At 42.0% G+C, this 27,333-nt stretch overlaps 1 protein-coding gene across 2 annotated transcripts in view; it reads left to right on the top strand.

Annotated features, from left to right (window-relative positions):
- The first annotated feature begins 956 nt into the window (after nucleotides 1–956).
- The window catches only part of TPST2 (tyrosylprotein sulfotransferase 2), a 65,477-nt gene continuing 39,100 nt past the window's right edge, over nucleotides 957–27,333 (top strand). For both annotated transcript variants that reach the window (XM_051973034.1, XM_051973035.1), the window contains exon 1: nucleotides 957–1,110. The gene's annotated coding sequence lies outside the window, so the exon portion shown is untranslated. The remainder of the gene's footprint in view (nucleotides 1,111–27,333) is intronic.

Below are 27,333 nucleotides of genomic sequence, written 5' to 3'. Positions count from 1 at the left end.
TTCCAGGCTCTGCTGGAAACATCAGGTGTATGAAATCACCGAAAGGGTCTGTTTTCCAGGCAACTTTCTGTGTGATCTCGGTCCGCTCTGCCATTCCATATTCGAGGCTAGAGCTTTTTAAACTTTTTCCACTCAGGAACCCTTTGCAATGAGAAATTTTAATGGGAGCCTAAGTACATAGGTCTGTAAAATAGGTCTAAAAATCAAACATTTACTAATAATGAAGCAGAAAGAAATTTATTTTAGGGGCAGCTAGATGGAGTCAGGAAGACCTGAGTTCAAATCGGACCTCAGACAATTAATACTTTTTAGTCGTGTGACCCTGGGCAGTCACTCAGCCCCAATTGCTCTGTTTAAAAAAAGAGAGAGAAATTTATTTTAAAACAGTTCTTTGGTACACGTAGCGTTTTATACAAGCTAAAGATAAGCTCAAATGTGCAAACCAGTGAGATGAATGGGCTTGTCTATTTTACAAAAAGAATTCAACCTTGGAGGAATATTGGATAACTTTTAGTGTTGCCAGATTTGTCAGGACCCCCGCACTCGGCTGGGGAGCCCAGATCGCCAGTTTGAAGCTTTGTTCTAGGTTCTCTCAGCTTCAACGCTCTGCGTTCCAGCGTTGCTTCCAGCACGGACACGGGGAGGTGCATTTCCCGAGCTCCGGCCGCAGGATCCGGACAGCGCCGGGGCGCAGACCCGCGGGGCCCAGCCACGTGGGCCCCACTGGCACTAGGGTCCCCGGCCACGCAGCCCACCGCCGCCGCCCCATCCCCCGCTTCCGTTCCCCCTCCCGCGCCACGCCGGGCCACGCCGGGCCAGCCCACGAGCTGGGCCGCTCCCCTCTCTGCATCCGGGGCCGGGGGGAGGGAGAAGAAGAGAGAGGGAGAGGCGGCCTCGGGGGCGGGACTAGGGTCTGGCCCCGCCCCGGCCGCGCGTGGCGTCAGGGCCCCGCGCGCGGACTCCTCCCCTCAGTCCCCTTCCCTCTTCTGCCCTTCCAGTCCCGGGCGAGCCGGAGCCCGGGGGCGGAGCGGGGTCTGGGGGCTGGGCCCGGATCGGAGCGCGCCGGACCAGGCAGGAGCGAACGGACCTTCCCGGAGCTCTCCGTGCACGGTAAGCCGGCGCCGTGGGCCGCGCAGGACAGCCCGGCCGGCGCTGCACCCCCGGGGCTCCGGCCGGGCTGGGCGCCCCCATCCCCGAGACCTGCACCCGGACCTCCTCGCCCAGCGTTCCGATCCGGGTTCGGGATCCCGGCACCCAGCGGGCTCTGCGGGCAGCCTGCGGCCGTCCTCCCCCGGCTCCTCCCCTCCCCCCAGCCCAGGGCGCCAGCCCCGCCTGCCACCCCTCACCCCCCGGGCTTGCTGCTGCCCCCGGGAGGAGGGGGAGACTGGAGGCGCGCCCACCCGTGCTCCGCTCTCTGCGCTGGGGACCCCCACCCCCACCCCTGCACGCTGTGCCCGGCCCTCTGCTGCATCCCAAGTGAGGGAGTGTGTGTGTGAGTGTGGATGTATGTATGGACGAGTGTACCCGCGCGTGTCTGACTCAGGCTCCCCACTCGGTCTCTGCCCCGGAGGATGGCACTCCGACTCCGTTTGCCTCGTCCCTGTGTGAGCATGTGTCCGTGTGTGTACATGTCTCTGCCAGGATCCCGCACGCTGTGGCTTCTCGAGATCTCCCTGTGCGCGTGTGCAGATCGGCCGGCTCTCCGCGTCTGTGGGGGGAGCCCATTCCCTGGCGGGGCCACCCAAGTGTGTATCTGTGCCCAGCGCCCTCAGGGGTTCCGTCTGAGTGGGGATGCGAGCCTGTCTCGTCTCTAATCTCCCTGTCAGTCATCTCTGAGGTTCTGGCTACACTACCTTCTGTGGCTCCCCTCCCTGCCTGGAGCACTCAGCACCTCGCTGTTCCCTGGCTCTCTCGCGGCTCTTCTTGCTTGTCACTTGCTTCCGAGCATCTCTTCCTTGCCTCTCTCTTCTCTCCGCCTTGGCTCCCTACTTCCCCCCAACTTCTCCCTTGCCTTCCCATGGGTCTCATCCTGGACCCCTCCGCCTGCGCCTCATTGAGTATCTGCATCAGGCCCTCACGCGCTGTTCCTGGAGGGTCTGGACCTCAGAGCAACTTTGTGGCTTAGCTCAACAGGTTTTGAAAGCTCGAGCTCCGGAAATCACTGAGGTGCAGCCTCCTTGTGGAGTGGAGGCTGGGCCTTTCTCCACTGCGGGAGGAGGTTGGGGGGTGGGGAGGCAACAGAGAAGCGCTTTCTCCCTGTCCCTGTTCATCTATTTTCTCACCAAGACTCAAAATTGGTCTTACTAGTGCTACAGAAGGGGAAGTCCCTGCTAGAAGCAGAGGACTAACTTTCCCTAACAGCATGGAGGGGGGTGACCGAGCTCATGCTAATGCATGACTTAGCAGGTGAGGCTGCCGTGCTGGAGTGAGCTTGTTGCTCTGCCAGGGGCTGGAGGGCCAAAAGACGGCCCATTTCCTCATTATACAAGCTCAGATGTGTGCATGTGCACGCAAAGGTGTGCAGACATATGCACGTGTGGACATTGTGTGCATGTGTGCACATATAGGTGTATGGACATTTACATGTGTATATGTGGGCAAGTGTAGGGTAAATACGTGTGGTGTATGTACATGCATGTGTATATGTGGACACGTGTGTGCATATACAGGTGTGTGGACATTTACATATGTATATGCGGGCCTGTGTGGGGTAAATACGTGTGGTGTGTGCATGCACATGCATGTGTATGTGTGCGCTATGGACATGTGTGTGCATTGTGTGTGTATGGGGTAGAGAAGGGTAGGAGAAGAATTAATAGGGAGGGGAAAAGGATTTGTTCCCTTTGCTTCATAAGTCAAGCTGTTTCCCCTAAGCTGTTTCTTCCTCTGTAAAATAAAGGGATTGGACTAGATTTGTTGTTGTTCAATCCCATCGGATTCTTTCCGAACCCATTTGGATTTTCTTGACAAAGATATCAAAATGGTTTGCCTTTTCCTTCTCCAGCTCATTTTACAGATGAGGAAACTGAGGCAAATGGATGTTAAGTAACTTGCCCGAGATCACGTGCATCATGTCTGAGGCTGTTTTCAGTCAGTTCCTCCTGATTCCAGGACTTGGCCCTTTTAGTAGAAGACCTGAAGGGAGAAAGGGAAAAATCGGTCAGTAAGCATTTATTAAATGCCTGCTGCATACTAGACACTAAGCACTGGGGATATAAGGAAAGGCAAAAGACAGGCCTTGCCTTTGAGGAACTCATGGTTTGATGGGAGAGCAACATGCAAAAAACTGCACATGAATAAGATTTCTACAGGAACAGTTGGAGAGAATTTCAGAAGAAAGGCTCTAGAATTGAGGGATCAGGAAAGGGTTCCCGAAGAAGACAGGATGGAAAGATGGATTTTCAGTAGGTGGAAACTGAAGGATAAATAAGGGATGGTATTTCAGGCCAGAAAAGAGGCCTCCCCCATTGCCCAGGCTAGAATGGCCCATAAGTAGAGCTATGGCCATCTCATTGGTGCTGGAGGATGTGTACTCGTCAGCTGGGACTGCTCCTTTGCTTAGCACAAAGTCAGCACCTAATGACAACTTAATAAATATGTGACTTACTGATGGATAGGTCTTAGGATGGCCCTGAGAACAGAGGATGTCCAAGATGGGAGGAACTTTAGAACTGGGGAAGTCAGAGCTGAGAGGGGCCTCAGAACAGGGAATGCCAGAGCTGGGAGGGGCTTTAGAGATAATTTAGTTACAGGGTTCTTAGCCATTTTTGTGTCATGGATGCTTTTGGAAGTCTGATTTTCTTTTTTTTTTTTTTAATTTTAAATAATATTTTTCCTTGAGTTACATGTCAGGACAATTTTTAGCATTCATTTTTTTACAAGATTCTGAGTTCCAAAATTTTCTCCTTCTTCCTCTTCCCTTCCCTCTTCTGAAAATAGTAGGCAATTGAATATAGCTCATACATGTACTATCACGTAAAACATATTTCCACATTAGCCCCAGTTGTGAAAGAAGAAACAGATTAAAAGGGGAAAAACACACAAAAAAATAAAGTGAAAAAAGGTTTTCATTTGCATTCAGATCCATTAGTTCTTTATCTGTACATGAATAGCATTTTCCTTCTTGAGTCCTTTGTTCTTATTTTGGATCATTGTGTTGCTGAGAAGAGCTGAGTCATCCATAGTTGGTCATTGCACAATGTTGCTCAACTGGGTACAATGTTTTTCTGGATCTGCCCTTGTTACTTCTCATCAGTTCATATAAGTCTTTCCAGATTTTTCTGAAATCTACCTATTAATCATTTCTTATTGCAAGTGATATTCGATTATATTCATATACCACAGGTTCCTCAGCCTTTTCCCCAATTGATGGACATCGCCTCAATTCTCAATATTTTGCCACCACAAAAAGGGCTGCTATAAATAATTTTGTACATCATATGTGCTTTCCTTTTTCCCCACTTTGGTTGCCCTTTGGGCATAGCTCCAAATTGTTCTCTAGAATGGTTGGATCAGTTCACAACTCTGTCCACTATGCATTAGTGTCTCAATTTCCCCCTATCCTTTCCAACATTTCCCTTTTTGTTATATTACCCAATCTGATAGGTGTGAGGTGGTTCCTCAGAGTTGTTTTAATTTGCATTTTTCTAATCAGAAATGATCTAGAACACTTCTTCATATGCCTCCGAATATCCTTGATTTCTTCATCTGAAAACTGCCTATTCATATTCTTTGAACATTTATTAATTGGGGATTTGTTTTGCCTCAAGTCTCTGTATGTTTGATAAATGAAACCTCTATCAGAGACATTGCTGTGAAATTGTTTCCCAGCTTTTTTCTTTACTTCTAATGTATTGGTGTTGTTTGTACAAACACTTTTCATGTGACCAAAATTACCCATTTTGCATTTTACGATGTTCTCTATATTTCGTTTGATCATAAATTCTTCCCTTTTTTGTAGATCTGCAGGTAAACTATTCCTTGCTTTCCTAATTTGCTTATGGTATCACCCTTTATATCTAAATCATGCGCCCATTTTGAACTTTTTTTGGTGTATGATGTGAGATGTTGATCTATCCTTAGTTTGTCCTATTGTTTTTCAGTTTTCTCAATAGTTTTTTGTCAGTTCTGCGGGTTTTTATACTAAGGCGGGGGTCTTTGGGTTTTGTCTCTGGTACTTAATTCCACTGATCTACACTATTTCTTAACTAGTACTAGATAGTTTCAATGATTACTGCTTTGTAGTATAATTTGAGATCTGGTATTGCTAGGCTACCTCCCTTTGTGGGTTTTTTTTCCCATCAATTCCTTTAACCTTTTGTTCTTCCAGTTGAATTTTGTTGTTATTTTTTCTAGCTCTATTTTTCTAGTTATTTTTTGGTACTTTAATTAGTGTGGCACTGAAAAAGTAAATTAGTTTAGACAAAATTGCCTCTTTTTTTTTTTTTTGGCTTGCCCTACCCATGAGTAATTGATATTTTTCTAATCATTTAGATCTGACTTGAAAAGAGTTTTTGTAATTGTGTTCATATAGTTCCTGGGTTTATCCTTGGTACTTATTAGTTCAATAGTTGTGGGTTTTTTGTTTGTTTGTTTTGCTTTTAATCCTATTAATCTTACCTTTAATTTTCAGGATTTCCAATTTGTTGATGCAAAAGTTTAGAGAAATAACTTCCCTTTAAGTACTGCTTTGGTTGCATTCTATAAAATTTTGGTATATTGTCTCAGTATTGTCATTTTTTTAAATGAAATTGATTGTTTTTATGATTTCTTCTTTGACCCCCTTATTCTTTAGGATTAGACTTTCCAATTAATTTTTTTCTATCTTTCTACTCCCCCTTATTGAATGTAATTTTTATTGCAGTATGATCTGAAAAGAACACTTTTAATATTTCTGCTTTTGTATATTTGATTTTGAGGTCTTTAACCCTATTATATGGTCAGTTTTTGTGTAGATACCAAGTGCTGCTTATATAAAGATAATTCCTTTCTGTACCCATTCAGTTTTCTTAAAAGATCTGTCTTATCTAACTCCCTAATGTTCTATTTACCTCCTAAGTTTCTTTCTTGTTTATTTTTTGGTTGGGTTTATCAAATTCTTAGAAAGAATAATTGAAGTCCTCCACTAGTGAAGTTTTGTTGTCTGTTTCTTCCTATAACTCACTTAACTTTTCCTTTGAGAATGTGGATGCTATACTACTATGTGCGTGTGTATTTTGTACTGATATTGGTTCATTGTCTATGGTACCTTTTCGCAAAATGTTGGATTAGATCTATTTTTGCTTTTGCTTTGTCTAAGATCAGGATTGCTACCCCTGCTTTTTTTTTTTTTTAACTTTATCTGAAGCATAGTTGATTCTATTTTCAGCCCCTTACCTTTACTCTCTGTGTGTTTCTCTGATTCAAGTGTGTTTCTCGTAAATCACACATTGTAGAATTCTGGTATTTGAGCTACTCTATTTTTTGCTTCCATTTTCTTTTTCTTTTTGTTTGTCCTTTCTCCTTTTGCCCTTTTCCTCTTTGACAGCACTTTGCTTCTGTCTACCATTTCCCCCATCTGCCCTCCCTTCTGTGAGCTGTTCCCCCCCTCCCATTTCTATCCCATCCTGCTCCTTAATCTCTTTTCATGTTGGATAAGATGGATTTCTATATTTAACTGATTGTGTACATTATTCCCTCTTTGAGCCAATACTGATGAGGGTAAGGTTCAAGTGATGCTCATTGTTCATCCTTCCATCTTCCCTTCCACTTCACATCCTCTCTTCATGTGAAATAATTTGTCCCATTCTCCCTCTCCCTTCCATCTGCCTCTTTTTCTCATCACTTAATTATTTTTATGTTATTCCCTCAAATTCTGTCCTATAATTGAACCCTTTTTCTGTGTATATTCCTTTTAGCTGTACTATTTGTGACACAAAATTTTTATAAGAATTATAAATATCATCTTCCCATGAAGGGATGTAAACAGTTTAGCTCTATTGAATCCTTTGTTTTCTTTTTCCTTTAAACTTTATTGGATCTTGGTATTGGAGATCAGATTTTTAGTTAATTCTGGTTTTCACTTTATGAAAACTTGAAATCCTTCTATTTTATTGAATGACCATTTTTCCTCCTTGACCTATTATATCTAATTTTGCTGGATAAGTGATTCTTAGTTGTAGTCCTAGCTGCTCCTTTGCCTTCTGGAATACTATGTTCTATTATCTCTGATCCTTTAATATTGCAATGCTAAATCCTGTGTAATCCTGATTGTGGCTCCCTGATATTTGAATCGTCTCTTTCTGGCCAGTATTTTTTCCCTTAACCCAATAGTTCTGAAATTTGAATATAATGTTCCTTGGAGTTTTTGTTTTATTTATCCCCTCTTTTCTGAGGTGATTGGTGGATTCTTTCAATGCTTATATTGTTATCTGGTTCCAGGATATCAGGGAAGTTTTCCTTTGTAATTTCTTGAAAGTTGTTGTCTAGATCTTTTTTTATTATTATTATGACTCTGATATATTCTAGTGATTCTGACATTGTCTCTCTTGAATCTATTGTTGGGGTGAGTTGTTGTTTTTTTTCCCATGAGTTATTTTACATTTTCTTCTATTTTTTTCAGTCTTTTGAATTTGTTTGATTGATTTTTTGATATCTCAACGAATCATTAGTTTCTACTTATTCAATTCTAACTTTTAAAGAGTTGTTTTTTAAAATTAGCTTTTGTACTTTCATTTCAGTTTGGCTAATTGTACTTTTAAAGGAATTGTTTTCTTCTGTGGATTTTTGGCTGATTTCACTTTTTAAGTAAGTTTCTTTTTCAAAGCTATTGGCTTTTTTCATAATTTTCTTGCATCACTCTCAATCCTTTCCCCAATTTTCCTTTTACTTCTTCTATGTGATTTTAAAACTCCTTTTTGAGCTCTTCCATGAATTCTTTCTAGATCTGAAACCACTTCCCATTTTTCTTTGGGCTTTTGCCCATTAGTGTTTTGACACCATTGTCCTCTTCTGAGTTTGCATCTTGATCTTCCCTGTTCCCTTAATAACTTTTTGTGGTCAGATTATCATTATTATTTTGTTGTTGTTTGTTCGTCTTTTTTTGACCTTTTCCCTTTCTTTTAAATTTGGGCTCTTCTCTGATGATAGAAGGATTACTATCTTAAAATTTTTATGGGGGATCTTCATGTCTGGTCCTGTTCTGAGGGATTGGGGTGAGGGAGTGGCTGCTGCTGCTGGAAACCATAGTGATCTGGCCGCTTACTTGGTGCTGAGCTGGGGGTCCTAGTATTGATGTGAAATGAAAGTACAAAATCTCAGCATGTGCTAAGGCTGGGGGGTGTTTCTGCATTTCCCTAGGGCTTCACTGAAAAATGTATTGTTCTGGCCACTGGTTAGCCTGGGGCTACATTGAAGCACAGGGAACTCTGGTTCCTGGAGGCTGTTTGCCTGGGGCTACACTGAAACATGGGATGGTTCTCAAAACTGGAGTCTGCTTGTTCCCCTGGTTATACTGGCTGGTAGAGGTTGGGGGGAGGGCTGGTATTGGTGTCTGCCTGCTCCACTGCACTGGAGCTCTGGATCTCCTGCTGGTTTATTGAGGTGGGGCTTACTGCTGGATTGCTGAGATAATATCTGCCCTGGACTGTGTTCCCCTTTTACCTTCTTAAGATAGACTTTTTCTTCCTGTCTTCTGAGTTTCTTGTTCAAAGATCATTTCATCCCTTCTTTTGGCTGGTTTGAGGATTTAGTTTGGAGTGTTATTTTATGGTTGTTTGGAGGTGAATATAGGAGTGTTATGGCCATTTATTGCGCACTCCATCTTCTGGTGGTTTGATTTCTAAATTGTAAAGTCAAATATGTGGAGTTACAAAGTAAACCAATTCTCTTCGGTTATAATCATTGGAATTATAACAAAATGGCTTCATGGGCCCTGACTTAATGCCTTAGATCTGGTCCAACTCCTCTCATTTTCTGGATTATAGACAGAGTCTCAGTGGGCTCAGTTCATTATCCCTGAAGTCACAGTGTGCTAAAAGAACTAGAAGCCAGGTCCTTCAGGTTTCAGGAAGGAGCTCTTTTGATCTCAATCTCCTGTAACTCCATAAGGATGTGGATTTTTCAGTTCAAGCAGTAAGACTTAGGGTTTTTAGGGCAGCCAGAAGGTAGAGTGGATAGAGCACTGGGCCAGGAGTCAGGAAGTCCTGAGTTCAAAACTAACCTCAGACACTTACTAACCGTATGTCCCTGGGCAAGTCCCTTAACTGTTTTTGCCTCAATTTATTCTTCTGTAAAATGAGTTTTAGAAGGAAATGACAAACCACTCCAGTATCTCTGCCAAGGAAATCCCAAATGGGGTCTCAAGAGAATCATGCCTGAGATGTTGGAATAAAGAAACAACAAAATTACATAGTACCATCAATTCTCTGTTTTTGCTATAAAATGGGTTCATTGGGCACTTAGGGGCTAGCTCAAGATCTTAATCCTCACATATGAGCTTTAACTTGGATCTCTAAGCCTATAAGTATTCAAGTATACTAGAAAGAAAGGGAGACAAGGTGGCCTTCCACCAGCTGTGTGTCAAATCGTGGGCAGGCCACTTCTTCTTTCTAGGGCTGGGTTTCCCATTCTTTGAAATGAGCTGAAGAGAGTTGGGCAATGTATACATTATGAATATGAAGGCTGCTTCGAGCTCTGTCCAGCTCTCGGGGACTGCCAGTGCTTTACCATTATAAGTAGATAGAGGCCTGGTTCTCAGTAAATACTTCTTCTGGTCTTGGCATTATGATTAACTTTGGGGGTGCAAAGAGAAAAGGAAGGAGCTTTTTTTCTAATGGATGAGTGACCCTGGTGTGGTCATTTAACTTTTCAGCATTCTAGGTCCCTCTTAGACTAAGCTGCTGAGGAAGTCCTTGACTTTGTTCTTGAGAAATTCCCCAAGCAAAGACTTCACAGATCCAACCCCGTTCTATCCCGTGCTCACATTACCCTGGAAGGTTACAATTTATAGTGGAGTTTGTTTTTTTTTTTAAGTAAAAGTACTTATTCATCCTTTGCCTTTTGAAGCCGATACCCCAGTTTTCTTAGTCTTCTCTTCCCAGAATTCCTTCCCCACTTTCTTGTATGTAGTACTGTGAGTCATTCCTTCTCTAAGTGACTCCAGCAAGGATTCTGAGCCTATTATGGTTCAGAATCCTAGATCTCAGAAGCCATCTAGTCCGAACCTCTCATTTTACAGAGGGGTAAACTGAGGCACAGGGGAGGAAGTGATTTGTCTGAGGTCATATAGCGAGTGAGTCTCAGAGCCCAGCCCATCCAGATTCTCTCCCGGCTTAGCATTTTATCCCCTCCATCAAGCTACCTCTCATATACTCACTCTGGCAATACAGCTACTGAAAGGAAAAAAGAGCCTGATCTCAAAAAACTGACTTTCTTTTTTTTTTTTATTTAAAGCTTTTTATTTTTCAAAACAAATGCATGAACAATTTTCAATATTAGCCCTTGCAAAACCCTGTGTTCCAATTTTCCCCCCTTGCCCCACACCCTCTCCTCGATGGCAAGTAGTTCAATATATGTTTAGCATGATAGAAATATATAGAACCTACTTTCTTCCAGAGGAATTGAGGTGGCAGAGAGGATGCGTGAGCAGAGAAGTCCATTGGTGATTATTTGGGGATTAGGGATAAGGGGATTAGGAAAGACTTTATGGAGGAGGTGGCACGTGACTGAACATTGAGGGGAGTTAGGGATTCTGAGATGCAGAGATGAGGAGGGAGAACGTGCATGTCAGGCCTGGGAACTCTGTGCAAATGTAGGAAGGTGGGAGATTGAATGCTACCTGTGTAGATGAATCAATAGATAAGATAGCTTGGAAAATGGCATGTTGGCCCAAATGACTCCCGAGAGCCTTTCCACTTTGCATCACCTGATCTATATGAGTGTGGGCAGGTTACTTCTGTTTCTGCTTCAGTTTCCTTCTTTGTCAAATGAAGGGCTTGGATTAGATTGCTCAGAAGTCCTGTCCGGCTGCAGATCCATGCTCTTGTGAGCCTTTTCTCTCCGGGTTATTTGCTATAGTTTAGGGGGGTCATTGGCTGCCTCTCATCCAGGGCTCTGCATACAACAGGTGTTTAATAAATACTTGCCATAGTTGGCAAGTTGTATGATATGAGATTTGAGCTAATGTGTTGGTCACTGGAGTCCAGAGGGCGTTGGAGGGCTGGCATTTGTAATAGTTTCCTTATTCTCCTCCCCCAACCCCCCCCCCTCCCCATCTTCCTGCTGCTGTGGTTGGAGAAGCCTCCTTGCATGCCGAGGCTGCTTTCTAGGGACCCTTGAGTGCTCTCAGGGTGCTTGATAAGGCAGAGGCGACTGTTTCCTGCCTCCTCCTGGGTCTGCGGGTTCCTCATGTGGCAAGGGAGTGATTCACCCAGAAACTTCTGCCCCTTGGGACACGGCCTGGCTGCCAGTTCCCAGGCCTGGAGCGCTCTTGATAAACTCACGTGTTTTCCTCTTGGGCCGATCTCAGAGAACTGGAGAGATTATGGCTAAACTGGGGCCTACTAAGAGGCTGGCATTTTATGTGGCCGAAGTTCGGGGGCGGGGGGTGACCTAGAGAAGGCAGGCTGTGAGCCAGTCCGCTCTGCTGCTGCTGCTGCTGCTGCAAAGTACATTTTGTCATAAGCACACCATAGGTCAGGGCGGTAGGCGACCAGAGCAGAGTATTCGGGCCTCTTGCAGCCACTTTCCTCCATTAGCTGGTATTAGTGGTGACCTGCCTCTACTCACTGCGAAACCCATTGGCCCCAAGAGCCTTCGGACTGGCAGCTTCATACTTTCCTTCAGTTACGGTGATTTCCTCCCTCACCAAATATAGCACGCACAAGCAAAGAACCGTAAGAAGCAGGAAGTTTTCGCTGTAACTCGCTGTCTTCTCTAGAACTGCCTCTTCTTTTTATGGGCCTCAGTGGTATCCTTGGTCTCGGTTATGAAAAGAGATCGGATTGGATGATCTCTGAGGTCCCTCCAACTCTGATATTCCCTATTCCAGAGACCCTCCTGGCCCTGACATTCTCTCTTCTAAGGTTCTTCCTAACTCTGACATTCCCAGTTCTAAGATCCCTCCCAACACTTTCTATATTAAACATATATGCACCAAAAAAAAAAAAAAAAAAAAAAGATCCCTCCCAGGCCTAATGTATCCTGTTCTAAGGTTCTTCTCAGCTCTGCCAAAACGTGTTCTAAGAACCTTTCCAGCTCTGACATTCCTTGTTCTAAGAGCCTTTCCAGCTCTGACATTCCCTGTTCTGAGGCCCTTCCAGCTCTGACAGTCCCTATTCAAAGGATCAAGTAAATTTGGTCTGAAACACAGTAGGCATTTAACAAATGCTTATTCCCTTTCCATCACCTATCTCTCTGGCTCTTTTTCTATTTTATTCCCTCCTTCCCCTCATCCTTCTACTTCCAACTTCCCCTTCTCTCAAACCCTCTTCCACCCTCTCATTCTAAGGCATTCTGAAGTGGCTCGATGGCTCAGTGGATAGAAGCATGGAATCAGGTAGGCCCTCGTTATGTGACCTTGTGCAACTCAGTTAACCTCTATCTGCCTCAGTTTCCTCAACTGTAGAATGTGGATAATAATGTCACCAACCTTTCTGGGTTGCTGTGATGATCAAGTGAAATAATGTTTTTAGAAAATATTTAACACAGTGTCTGGCACATGGTAGACACATTTATTATATAAATGCTTATTCTTTCCTTCTTCTTTTTACTATCTCTGTAGTAGGGTTTCTGGGACCCTAATTCTATATCTCCCCCTTCCCCCTCAATAGATTGATTTCAGGTCTATCCATCAACTCAAGAGATTACATCTTTATTTTCATTAACCTACAGCTGAAATTTAATATTTCCTTCACTTTTAAATTAAAAAAAGAACTTTTTTTTTTAAACTAGGCTGACAAAGTTGTGTGTGTGGGGAAAAAATTGCTTCACTGTAATAAAAGCTTTACAACCCACTTTTCTCACAACTTCCTTGTGAGCTAATGTCATGCAAGTATTATTATCCCATTTTACATGTCATGAAACTGAGGCTTTGATCAGTGAAGCTGTTTGCTGTATATCCTGCAGCTTTTAAGTGTCAAAGCTAGGTTTCAGACAAGTCTCTCTTGATTCTAGGTCTTAAATTCCTCGAGGATGCATCCTTTTTAGCCATTACATGTTATAGTAGAAAGACATGAATTTGGAGTCAGAATTAAGTTCAATCCTGGCTTTTCATGACTTTGAGCAAATCATGGACCTCCACGGACCTCAGTTTCTTCATAAGTAAAATGAGGGGATTGAGCTAGATGATCTTTAAAGGTCCCTTGTGGCTCTAAATCCATGATCTTATAATAATGTGATCTAGATTCAAATCTTGACGGCTTCAGAACCTCCTTTGTAACATGAGGTGGTTGTTATATGATCTCTAAGCCCGGTTCAATTCAAAAAGCATTTATTAATCTCCTATTGTAGGCCGTATACTCTGCTAGCTGTTAGGAATACAAAGATAAAATGTGAACCAGTCCGTAATCATAAAAAGCACAATCTGTTGGGGAAAATGGCAGGCACAAGTGGACACAATATAATTTCAGACAAATGAAGGGACTAACAGTGAGAGATCTGGAAAGGCCTCTTGTATACCGCTGCCTAGGGATTCAAAGAGATAGAACTAAAGAATGGATACATGCTTGAGATTAGAAACACCCATGCAAAAGCTTAGAGGTTGGAGATGATGTCATGTAGGAGGACCATTTAGATAGATGGGAAAGAGCAGGCCAGTTAGAGTGGAACAGCGAAAATGTGTAGAGGAAAAGCCTGGAACAAGACTGGAAAGATAGGTGGGAACCAAATTATGGAGATCTTAATGTCAAGTTAGGGATTTGGTATTTTATTTATTGAATTTTTAATAATAGCTTTTTATTTTTTCAAAATACATCGTTTCCAACAAAATCTTGTGTTCCAAATTTTTCTCACTCCCCACAGCAAGTAATAGGTTAAACATGTACAGTTCTTTTAAACATATTACCACATTTATCATGCTTTTCACAGGAAAAATCAGCTCAAAAAACTAAAAAATGAGAGAGAAAAAACAACAACAGCAAAAAAGGTGAAAATACTATGTTATGATCCACATTCAGTCCCCGTGGTTTGGTATTTTACCCTACAGGCAATAGGGAGCCGATGAAGATCGTTGAGTAGTTGACTGACGTGATCAGATCTGTGTTTTAGAAATGTCCATTTGGCAGTTTTATGGAGGAAAAAAGAGTCAGATTTGAGTAGTTGACTGGCGTGATCAGATCTGTGTATTAGGAATGTCCATTTGGCAGTTTTATGGGGCAGAAAAGAGTCAGATTTGACTCTTGATTGGGGTACCTAAAAGAACGTTTTCTCATCAAAAATGTTTGGAGGAACAATCAAATTCCCGAGAGAGAGAGAGAGAGAGAGAGAGAGAGAGAGAGAGAGAGAGATTGATTCTATCGTCTGAGGGTGGTCAAACATTCCGTGTCCTAAGATCCTTCCAGCTGTAATCTTCCATGAGTCCTTAGTTGTCTGAATCTTGGCTTATTGGAAAAATTAGAAAGGAAAGTTTAGGAGTTGATTTTTCCCTTCAGGGTGATGCATTTTACCAACCAAGGGAGCCCTCCCTTCTCTTCTGTTGCAGGTCAGGTGCTGAAGCGTGCTCAGTACCCAAAAGCATCTGACTGAATTTTAATGCTGAAGAACCGAGTTTGTGGATCTTGGCAGCAACACAGATGTTGTATCCTCGGCTAGAAATAACCTGGCATCAAAACTGCTTTGGCACAGAATTAGAGATGGAAGCATCATGCCCTTTTCATGGGTTCCCAAGGTGTTTCCTCACCCATCTCCCACATGACTAGTATGCAGGGGAGTGTATCCAGGGTGCAGGGATGTAAGATCCTCCTGCTCTCTTGGTAGATAGCTTCTGTTGGGAATGGGAGGTGTGGTTATATGGGAGCCCTGGGTCATTGGAGTTAAATCTAGGACTTTGAGATCATCTGATCTAATCCCAAACTTTTCCAGATGAGAAAATTGAGGTACCAGGAAAAGTAAAATGAATTATCCAATGTCATACAGATAATAAGCATCAGTGTCTCCTTCATTTCAAATAAGAATATTAGCTTAGAGAAGCCCCAGCTCCCTGGCTTGGTCATTTGACCTTCCTTGATCTGTATATTGGCTTGGTGTGGGATAAGGACTTGGGGAGGGGGGTCCTCTAGTCCAAGGCTTCCAGTCTGCCTTTAATTGGAGAGGTTGGGATAGAGTTAAAGGAGATATGGATTGAGATTCAGGAAAAGAGATTTTGAGCCCCCCTGCCTTGCTGAGATGTATTTTTGGGCTTAGTCATAACTCTATGATCACACATCCTATGTTTCTCTTCATGTATGACACTCTTCATCTTCTACCTCTGTGTCTTTGAGCAGGCTGTTCCTCATGGCTGAAATGCTCTGCCTCCTCAACTCTTCATAGTAAAATGATAATACCAAAAAAAGTATCAATAGTAATAATTGCTAATATGTAGTGCTTACTATATGCCAAATACTGTACTAAGCTCTTTACAGTTATCACATTCGATCCTTACAATAATCCTGGGAGATTATCTCCTTTTTACAGATGAGGAAACTGAGGCAAACAGGTTAAGTGATTAGCCCAGGGTCATACACTTAGCATGTGTCCGAGGCTGTATTTGAACTCAGGTCTTATGGACTCAACTGTCAACTTAAAATTCCTCTGTTGAGGAATCGATGTTGAAATGGGGATGGGGGACAATCACTCTTTCCATTCTTCACATTGTGAACCGCTCTCCCACCCCCTAGTACCTGGGTACTTTATGGACCTGCTACTTCTTCACCTACTTTGCTTCAAAGTTCCAGCTCAGGTGCTGCCTTCTCCATGAGCCCTTTCCTGATTGCTGCTGTCCCAGTCCTACCCACTAGCACAATTTTATATCTATTTTCTGTTTACAAAAATTTATGGTATCTTCCTCTGATGGAATATAAACTTCTTTGTAAATGTGTAAAGCCTTCTTAGAGTTCTGTTACAATCATTTTCTATTTGCTGCCAAAAATGTTTAAGGTTACTTCTTTATTTGTGTAAACACTAATTTCTTTCAAGCTGTTATGATTTTTTAGTCAATGTTTTCATTCTCTTAATATTGGCTAACTTTTATTTTGTGTTAAGACGTTAAGCATCTAGCAAATAAATCCGAGCAGCCATTTGAAGGGGGAAAAAAGAATATAAGGTTCTTGAGGGCAGGGACTAGTTCACTTTTGATTGTTTCCCACAGGCATAGCACTATATCAAGTACCCTGCAATCATTCAAAAAATTCATTTTGATAATTATAGTAATTGACCTGAAGTCAATTTCTCTTGCAATTAAAGGCTTACCAAAAATATCTCGCAACCACCCTGTATCATAGATAATAAAAATGTTTTATTTCTATTTTATGAATGATGAAATTGGTGCTCTATTAATTTTCTGAGAGCCTCCACAGCTGTGGATCATAACATCTGAAGGAGTTGCAAGGCAACCTTTGCTGACACAGGTGTTGCAGCGTGGGAGTGAGATAAATTGGAGGCAGAGGGAAGAGGAGAGAGGTCAGACAACACGACGGCCTTTCAGCCAAGAGGTCAGAGAGCAGCAACTGCCTCTCAGTCTCCTTGTATCATCCTCTCACACGAGGAGATCCATTCTGCATGTCTGGGTTGGATCTCCAGCAGCCACAGGAGGTGGCTCCTGTATGACAATAGTGCTTAGAGAATACAGGAAGTTTTCTGATTTCCCCTTAATACTAGAATCTTCCCTCCATTGATGATTTTCCATTTATATCTTCTGTAGCTTCTTTGTACAGTTTTTTTATTTTTGTTTTGCTAGCTGGCTGGTGAGACTTTGACCTCCCTGAGAGCCTTTCTTTATTAGGCTAGCCCTTAACATAATTCCTGGCACTTAGTAGGCACTGAAAAGTTTATTGACTGTGTGACTGACTTCCTTAAATGATTTATAGCTTTGATTTGTTGGAGAAATTGGGATGAGCCATCTACTTTGGTTGGTATTATTCATTTGTTCTGTTGTGTTCAATTCTTTGTGACCCCATGGATGCGCAGTTAGAATTAAAGTGGGAGGGTTAAAGTTTTCTTGGCAAAAATACTGGAGAGGTTTACCATTTCCTTCTCTAGCTAATTTAATGGATAAAGAAATGAAGACAAAGAGGTTTTAATGGCTTGTCCAGGGCCACATAGTTGATAAACTATAGATGAGGTCAGATTTGAATTCAGATCTTCCTGATTCCAAGCCCAGCATTCAATCCATTGCACTTAATCTTAGAATGATAATACCGAAAAAAGTATCAATGGTAATCATGGCTAATATTCATACAGTGCTTACTATATGTCAAACCTCAGAATTATGTGGTGTTAGAACATTAGAATTCAGACTGCTGATGCTAGCAGGGACTTTAGAATGTACAATGTTAAGAACCTAGGGCATCTGGTTATAGATTGTTAATGCTAGAACATTAGACTGAATGGTAGCGCTAGAAGAGATTTAGAATTGTACAACATTTAAGCCCGGAACCATAGAATGTAGATAGACTGTTAGAGCTGGAAGGGCCCTTAACTGTATCCTGTTGGAACATAAAATGTAACAGCTAGAAGAGCCCTTCAAATTAATCCAACAATTGACAAACATTTATTAAGAGGCAACATTGTGCCTGTTCTGGGGATCCAAAGATAAAGAATGAACAACTCAACGCAGGATGTTCACATTCTGTCAACAGAGACAAGTGCGTAAATAAATATATACTGACTAAATGTAAATAAATACAAAGTATCTTAGGAAGGAAGGCTTGAGAAGTTGGGAAGAGATCAGAAAAGACTTCATGCAAAGGAGGATGTCTCAGCTGCCTCCTGAAGGAAGAGGCAGGTGGGAGGAAGGAGTGCATGCTAGCCGATGATCAGGTGCAAAAGTCTGGAGGTGGGAGATGGAGGAATAGGGAGGATGGTTTGGCCATATGTGGGGGGAAAGGGAACAGTCTGGAAACAGAGGTTGGGGGCAGACAGGGCAGAGATTTAAAAGCCAAAGCATTGGATGTTGTCCTATAGAGCCTGGCTTCTTCAACTGTGTTTTGTGACCCCATATGGAGTCTTGTAAAATATTGGGGGCACAAAATTATGATTTATTATCAGTAAATCTCTGATCTGTATGCTGCTTTGTATCCTATTGGCCCATTTGACACCATGGAACCAAAGTTCCTGCTCACCCTGGCTGTCTAAGCACTGGGGAAAATATTTGATTAAGGATGGTGGAGCCTCTTCTGGTCCCTTGCTCAACAAAAACTAAAGATGCTCTGGAAGTTTTTTAAAACAGATAACTGGAAGACAAAAGAGAGGCCCATCCTGATTTGTAATGAGGGAATAATTATTTTCTGACCCTCAAAGATGGTGCCTGTCCCAGGCATTATGCCCAGTGCTTTACAAATCTTAGCTTGTTTGAACCTCACAATAACCCGGGAGATAGGTCTGTAATTTTCCTCATTTTACAGATGAGGAAATAGGCAAACAGGTAAAATGACTTATCCAGAGTCACACAGTTAGTAAGCATCTAGGCAGAATATGAACTCTGGTTTTCCTGCATTCAGATTTAACGCTCTATTCATTGTACCACCTGACTGGATTATGAATCAGAAGATCTGAATTCAAATACCAGCTCTTCTACCACCTTACAATCTGTCCTTCCAAAATCAGTTGGGCTTCTTTCAACTTCAATTTTCTCCTCTATAAAAGAGTCATTTTTGACAATTTTAAAAAAATACATAAATTTTGTTGATATTCTTTGTTTTATATATTGCCTAATTTTCTTGCTATCACCCTATTCCTCCTCTTCCCAGGACTTTTTTCCCCCTAAGGCAATTGGGGTTAAGTGACTTGCCCAGAGTCACATAGCTAAGTGTCTGAGTCTAGATTTGAATTCGGGTCCTGCTGACTTCAGGACTGGTACTCTGTCCACTAGCTGCCCCTACTTTTTTTTTTTTTTTTTAAACAAGAGGACAAACAGGAAAAACAAATCAGCAAATCAACAAAACCAGTCAATCCACTGGGAAAAAAAAAAAAAGACAGTTCTTTCCCCATAATGCAAAGATCAGGGAGATTCAGGCCAATCTTGTTCTTTATATATTTGTAACCTTTAGTTATGCATTTCTGACATTCTCAACCCTTTCCCCAGCTCTGCTAGTTTCCGTTCTATTGTCTTTCCACCAGCTTTGATGTTCCTTAGGGTCTCTCCTCTGCCTGCTGTGACCATAGTACAAAGTTATTCTTCTTCCTCCGCTTTCATTTTTCCATTTTCTAGACGAGAGATCCTTTAGGACCTGATTAACTATTGATTCAACAAACATCTTAAAAATGTCTCCTAGGTGTGATGGGTTGGGGGAGCTGGAGTTTAGATCAGACCCAAGTCCTTAGTGTCATGGAAGTTTGAAGAAATGTCTAGACTATTACTGAGCTCTGTCTCATCATGGTGACGCTTTTTTCATATTCATCCTTCACATTCACCTTCTCTACCTCCTATAGTGATTTTATGAGCATTGGAATTGGAAGGGAACTGAGAGATCATTTAAGGCAAGTGTTTTTAATTTGCGATCCATGGATCTGGGGAGGAAGTGATGAACTGGGATGTTGGAAAATTAAATTTTCATTTAAATATCATTGGCTTCCATAGTCATTATTTATTTTTATATTATACATTTACAAACATGATTCGGAGCAGGGGTTGATGGGCTTCGCTAGATTGACTATCCAATTGACCCAAAACAAATAGTTGAGTCAATGATCATACATTGCAAGTGGGAATTGTGAAGGTGATGCTGAGTGAAGGATGTTACCAAAGATAGAAAGACGATGATGCATTGGTTACTTGGTGAGAGTAAGTGATTTGCCCAGATTTACAGTGTAAATGTCAGTAGTGTAATTCCTGATTTCAAGTACCGCACTGTATTCACTAGGCCTGGATGGGCCTCCTGGGGATGACTATATGGAAAGACATGAACAAGAATCTCGTAGAATAAATAGGGTTGCAGGATACATCATTGGAGAGAATGCCAGAATGATGAGATCACAGAGACGTTGGAGTGAGTAAATATGATTTCTCAGGCTCTTCCAGTTATAAGAGCCTGTGACATTTTAAGTTGGTTTGCTCAGCTTCTCTTGATGCATTAAGATAAAAGTGTTGGATGTAGATTCTGAATCTCGTAGAATAAAAGGGATTGCAGGATACATCACTGGAGGGAAGAACTGGGGGAGGTAATGTAGTTTGATGGAAAGAGCACAACGTATAGGCTTAGAGATCTAGAACTAAGAGGAACTTGGGCAGTCATCCAGATCCTCATTTTATAGAGTGGATAAACTGAGGCTTAGAAGACTTAGAGCAAATCAGCAAGCATTTATTAAGTGTCTACTACGTGCTGAGCACTGGATTTGCTTAATTTGGATTTGAATTTCTTACTTGTTGTTTGGCCTTTGTTCCCAAATAGGACCATGACATCAAGAGGTGATGCTGTGATATGCAAATGAATTGGATTTAAGTGAGGGAGGGCTATGTAAGGTCATCTGCCTTGCTTTTCCCTCCCGAGTCGTCTGGGTTCAGGATATAGATATAGATTAGGATGACTGGAGATGGCCCTGAAGCAGGAGGAGACCCTGACCTTTTTAAAGCTAAGGTCTTTGATAAGTGATACTGATAATTTATAAGATCTCCGTTAAAGAACTTACTTTCTCTATATCTCACTTTCCCATTCTGTGAAATAAAAGGATTGAGCTAGATAAGCTCTGAATTCCGGATATAATGTGGGATGATCCAAACCCACGTTGGCTGGAGGGCTAGTTAATAATCTCCAATCCTAATGACAGATTGGGACTAGTGGGAGGGTCTGAGTAATAGAAATCCTACTTTTGTGATTGTTTCTTGAAGAATAGAAAGAACTGTAAGGGTGGAATAGAGGAACAGTGAGTGACCCCTTGGGAGAGGCTGTCTCACTAGGTGAGCTGACTGTGGACCTGTGACAGAGACCCCTTTCGTTGGTGGCTCTTGGACAGCTTTGTATTCTTGTGGTGAGTTCCTCCATGGGCCTCTAGACAATCTCTAAGCTCCCTTCTAGCTATGACATTCCATCTTCTAAAATCCTTTCCCATTCTATTCTATATTTAAGTATTCTTGGAATCCTCAAAGCCTTCTTTGGACTTTAACATTTAGTATTCTATATTCTACAATCCTTAGATCATTTCCAGTGTGTTTTCCAGTTCTGGCATGCTTTATTTGGATATTATTTGAAGGCCTTTTTCAGATTTAACATTCTAAGTTCTAAGTTCTCTTCAAGCTTGAGCATTCAGTTCTGGATATTCATAGATCCCTTATAGTACTGGTATTCTCTGATCCATTATCTGGGGCCTGCTATATCTCTGTTATATTACGATCAAACAGTCTATATCCTCTTCTAAATCCTCTTCTAGATTTAACATTCTAAACTCTATGTTCTAAAACCCCTACAAGGCCTGACATCACCTATTTCCTTGCATTTCTGACATTCACCATTCTAAGACCCTTCCCAGCTCTGAAATTTCCCTATTCTCAGCTCCTTCCCAGTTTTAATATTCTCAATTTTAAGGCCCTTTCTGTCTCTAGTGACCCATAATTTTAGATTTAAATCCAAACCATTTCTTTTCTTCATTACTGTGTTTGTTGCATTCTTTCTAATTGATTCCTATTGTAAGTATAGGAGAGACCTGTTGATGAGAGAAGCGGGAGCCCCTTCACACAAATAGTGAAGCAAATAAGTGGAGAAAATAAGATCTATAAAATAAAGCTACAAAAAACAGTTCCAATTATTTACAAGGAGAAGTAAGGGTTGGCTGGTGTTTTGATGAGAGGGAAGGGAGAGAGAGAAACAGAGGCAGGGCCAAAGAAGAAAGTACATGATAGATTTGTCAGTTATCACCATACCTACAATTTCAGCGAAACCTTAGTGATGATTCACACCATGGGATTATTCTTCCAGTTACAGAGAATTTGTCATTTAATGCAAAGAGAGAAAATTGGACTTTTTTGGAGGAGAAGGGGAAACAGTCCCATAGTGCCATAGAAGTCAGAATTGTGAAGAATCTTGGGACAGAAAATTATCATAGGTCAGAGAGGCCTTAGTAAAGGGAATATCAGTGCTGAGAAGGATCTTGGAATACAGAATGCTCAAGAAAAGAATTCAAATAACCCAACTCCCTAATTTTTTATTTGAGAAAACGGAGACTTGGAGCAGAGCTCCAACTTCTCCCCAGTTCCACATTGCCAGTTCATGGCACAGCTAAATTAAGGCTCTTCTTTCTGATTCCCATGGGGATGGCTCATTCATCATACTATTCCACCCGAAGAGTTGTCAGTTTGGCTGAAACAGATTGTTTCAGATTGCCCATCTGTCTATCTTCCCCATACTGTCCTCTCCATGTGTCTCTTGGGCTGTGGGACTCAGAGCCATCTCTGGCCATGTTTGGCCCTTGCTAGGCCTGGAAATGACTTTGGATCTCTTGCTCTGCTCCCAAGATCATATGAAGGGAATTAACATAGTGAATTGGAAAAAGCATCACACTTAGAGTCAGGTTCCAATCCTGCCTGTGACACTTCTCTACTCTTAGCTCTGATGTTCTGTGATTCCCTGCTTCTGAGGGGGGTGGGGACTTGGTTAGCGCCAGATATGCCCTCTTTCTCCATTTCCTTCTCCTCATTTCAAGAAAGAAGAATCCTAGTTATATCCCTCCCTTACAGAGATTTTGGGGGGAAAGAACTCTGTAAACAGTGGGGTACTTGTATAAGCCTCGGGTTGTTCTCCTGTAAAAGGGGATAACATCATCTGTCGAACCTAGAGGGTTAGAACCTGACAGTAGAGATTGTTTCCTTAGCATGAGGCCTGGATTTACACAGTAGGTGCTTAATAAATGCTTGTTGATTGACTGATGGCATACGGTACCTTTTCAGATTTAAAGCTCTATATCCATGTGAGCTTTTATCACTGAGCTTGCCATATTGGGAGCAATAGGTACAGCTGGTGTAACTCGGCCGCCCCTCATAAGCAATGACATATTTTAATACAGAGCAGATAAGGGATTGGCTTCAGAGCCAGGGGCATCTGTGTTCTGATTCTGCCTTTCAGTATTTCTTAGTGGTGTAACTTTGGGTAAAGCACTACCCTTAACCTTAACCATAACTTTAAGTCTAAATTCATTTTTTTAACACTTTCTGATTCTTGGTTTCTTGATGTTGGATGAGGGAATTGGACTAGGTTATTGTTATCAAAGTCAAATAGAAATGGGGTCCACTGATCGATACATAAAAATCCTTACAGGTGGCATATTAATTTACTACTTTTTTTATTTTTATTTTTTTGCTGAGGCAGTTGGAGTTAAGTGACTTGCCCAGGGTCACACAGCCAGGAAGTATTAAGTGTCTAAGGTCAGATTTAAACTCAGGTCCTCCTGACTTCAGGGCTAGTACTCTATCCACTACACCACCTAGCTGCCCCATTGATTTACTTTTAAATGTAATATTGCCCTTATTTTTATAAAATGTTTTCCATTTATGAAATGTATTTTAATGTAGTTTGGGCAAGCTTGGTCCATGGGTTGGACACATATGTCTGACCCAGGTGATCTCTCAGCTCAATACAGGGATTACATATGTTGAGTAGAGGACGTAGAGTAGATGAGATAAGCCCGCATGTGTTCAAAGTACAAGCGCAAGGTCAGGGGACCACGTTAGAACCCCAAGGGACACTGACTGTCCGAATATCTGTCTTCCTCATTTATCTGAGTGTGATAGCTCACCGTGCAGTGCAATACTAAGTGCTTCTCTGTTATCTCATTTAGTGGAATAATTAATTAGTTAGTGAGAGACCTTCAAATCCATCCAGTCCAACCCCTAAATTTTTATTGAGGAGATCCTTGAGACCACTGAAGGGAAGTGATTTCCTCAAGATCACTCAGCAAACAAATGCCAGAACCAAGATTTGAACCCAGGACTTTTTTTCCAAATCCATCACTTTTTCCATGAGTACCGAAGTGTCATCCACAACACTTCTATGAGACCACTCTGCAGGTATTATTGTCCGTAGTCTACAAATGAGAAAGCAGAGCTGAATGAGTTGAAATGACTATTCTTATCCCCATTTTATAGATGCTAATAACAATTCACAGTTCAATGAAAATGTAATGACTCGTAATAAAGCTTTGAGATGCACCGTGCAATTATGGGATCCAGCAAGTCCAATGGTCATCCGGTCCAACTCACACCTGAACAAGTCTCCCTGCTGTGAGATTCCCCAACAGCGGTCATTGATGAAGACTTCAAGGCAGGGGAAGCTCATTGTGTCCTGTGATAACCAGTTCCATTGTTAGGTTGTTAGGGAATTAATTTATGGCTTTTTGTGTTTTCTTTTTCTGAGATTAGGTTATTTAAGTCATCTGTTTCTTGTCTGTTAATCTGGTCATTGTGATATTTTTTGTTGACAGTCATCCATTTCAATTAGAGTGTCATTTTTGTTGATTTAATCAGCCAGTTTTACCACGTGTAGTATTTATTCAACCACCAGAACAAGACAACCCTTGTTCCAGGTGACTGCCTTGTATGTATTGGTAAATAATTAACAAGGTCTCTCTGGAAATAGTTGATTTCTGGTTCACTGGAGTCCTTCAAGAAGAGACCGGGTAAACACTTGTATAATAGGCATATAAATATTTAGCTGGAAGGGACCTCATAGTCATCGAGTGCGGACCCCCTCCATTTTGCAGATTGGGAAACTGAGACCCAGGGAGATATCATGACTTTGGTAGATGGAGCATTATGGTGCTCAAAAGTAAGGAAGACTTTAATTGGAATCTTTCTTTAGATACTTATTAGCTGTCTAACCCTGGCCCAGTCATTTAACTTCTCTCAGCCTCAGTTTCCTCATCTGTAAAATGGGGATAATAATAGCACATGCTTCACTAGGTTGTTGTGAAGATATGTAACATAAGTTTTGCAATATCTCCTAACGTATGTAAAATGCTTTTGTAAATTTCAAAGCACAGGATAAATACTAGCTCTCATTATCCTCCTCATCCTCATCTTCATCACAGATTTAGAAGTGAGAAGGACTATCTAGACTTGAGGTTCAAAACCCAAGCTCTGAAAACTTTCAAAGTATTTACAGAGCTTTAGATATATAGATAACTGTATTTATAATTTATATCTTTATAATCTTACATTTTTTTTTTTGTTACGCTGGAAGGTTTTGCCAGATTGCCAGAGGAATCATGGCATGGAAAGGAAAGGGTTAAGAGCCTCTGATCCAGCCGAGCTCCTCCGTCCACCAGAAGAGGCAATCAAGGCTGAGTTGAAATTTAATTAGCTGATTTACCCAGGGATACCCACATGAGTTGAGATGATTTAGAACAGAGGTTCATGGTTCCAGGCAGGACCTCAGACGCCCTCCGGTCCACTCTCCTTCTGACTTGCCCTAGTTCCCATGGGCAGTAAGCATCAGAAGCAGGATTTGAATTGGGATCGTCTGACTCCAAAGCCCTTTCTCTTTCCACAGAGAGAATTCATTCAGATTTGGGTTGGACCAGATAACTTTTGAGAGCCCTCCCTTCCAACCCAGATTTTTCCATCCCACTCTCACCAATCTTCTTTTCATGTGGCTGCCCGAGGAAATTTCCTCATATACCCCTTCAATGACATCGCTACTGTGTTAAAAATCCCATTATCCTTATTTCATAGCCTCAGCTCCCTGTGGCTCCTTCCAGGCTATCCGGCTATTAACTGGAGCAGCCAAGACTTGATCCTGGGTCATTTGTGTTGAGTCTGTCCACTGCTCCTTTTCTCACCCTTGGACCGCCTTTCATAATCCTGTTCTACTTAGCCCCGTGGCATGGCGAGGATCAAGTAGGACAATGGATGGGAAGGTGCCAGGAACAGGCAGTACGGTAGAAATGTAAGAGCTTATTATTCGCGAAGGGTCTTAGAGTCCAAGAGTGTTCCAAGCTGCCCAGCAGGGACCACTTCCCCAACAAATAGCTTGGATTCTGTAAACAGCCGCTCCGATTAGACCATTCGATTCACTCCATTACCCAGGGCCCAGGGAACTTGCTGCTCCAAAGGAGCTCTCTGACACTAGAGAATTCACAAGTCTGAGTCCCCTGGAGGTAACGAAGCAAATACCTTCGGAGGCCCCAACCGTGGGCCCTGTTGCTTCTTTTTTCTGGGCTCTAAAATCGTGAACTCGGAGGTAGAAAGGTTCCTCGGGGAATCATCCAGTCCTGCTTCCCCATTTGATTTTTCAAATGTTTATCCAGCCCTTTTGTTGTGACATCACCTTTGATTCTGGATATCTCCTTTCCTTCTCCCTATCAATACAGAAGGGAGAGGAAGCGAGGTGAGGATGGGAGGTGGGGAGGTCAGCAGAGCAAAAAAACAACAGCCAAGAGGGATGGTCTGAACACAGAATCTCCCTTCTCTGTGCAGAAGGGAGCCAGACATATGTTCTCATTTCTCCTCCGGAGCCAAGCCGGGTAGTTATCAGTCTATAATCAATCAACTAGCATTTATGAAGTGCCTACTCAGTGTCTGTCACTGTGCTAAACACTGGGGATCCAGGGAAAGGCAAAGAGACTTCTTGTCCTCAAGGAGTTCATAATCGAATACAAGGCAAACAACGATGTGTGTACAATATATGTATATATTTGTGTATAGACATAGAGAAGTCGATATAATAGATAAGGTGGGTAAATAGGTAAATGGATAGATGGATGGATGGGCAGGTGGACAGAAACATAAAATAGATAGGTAAATAGATGGATAGGATAAACGCTATTGATGGAATAGACTAGATAGAGAAAGAGATGGATGGATAGATAAACAGGATAAATAACAAACAGGATAAATAGGATAGAGTAGATTGTTCAACAGGATGGATGGATGGATGGGCAGAAAGATGAAGGTAAAGTAGGTAGATAAACAGGATAGAGAACAAACAGGATAAATAGGATAGATTAGCTAGTTAAACAGGATGGATGGATGGGCAGAAAGATAAAGTAGATGAGTAGGTAAGTAGATAGAGTTTATCCTATTTATCCTGTTTATCTATCGATAGGATAGACTAGATAGAGAAATAGATGGATGGATAAACAGGAGAGACAACAAATAGGATAGATTAGCTAGTTAAACAGGATGAATGGATGGATGAGTGGGTGGAGAAACATCAAGTAGATAGAGATAGGTAGACA

This window comes from Antechinus flavipes, chromosome 1 (assembly GCF_016432865.1).
Source record: "Antechinus flavipes isolate AdamAnt ecotype Samford, QLD, Australia chromosome 1, AdamAnt_v2, whole genome shotgun sequence".
In the NCBI taxonomy this organism is placed as follows: domain Eukaryota; kingdom Metazoa; phylum Chordata; class Mammalia; order Dasyuromorphia; family Dasyuridae; genus Antechinus; species Antechinus flavipes.
The sequence above is the reverse complement of the archived record's forward strand: the minus strand, read 5'-3'. Positions and strand labels throughout refer to the sequence as shown.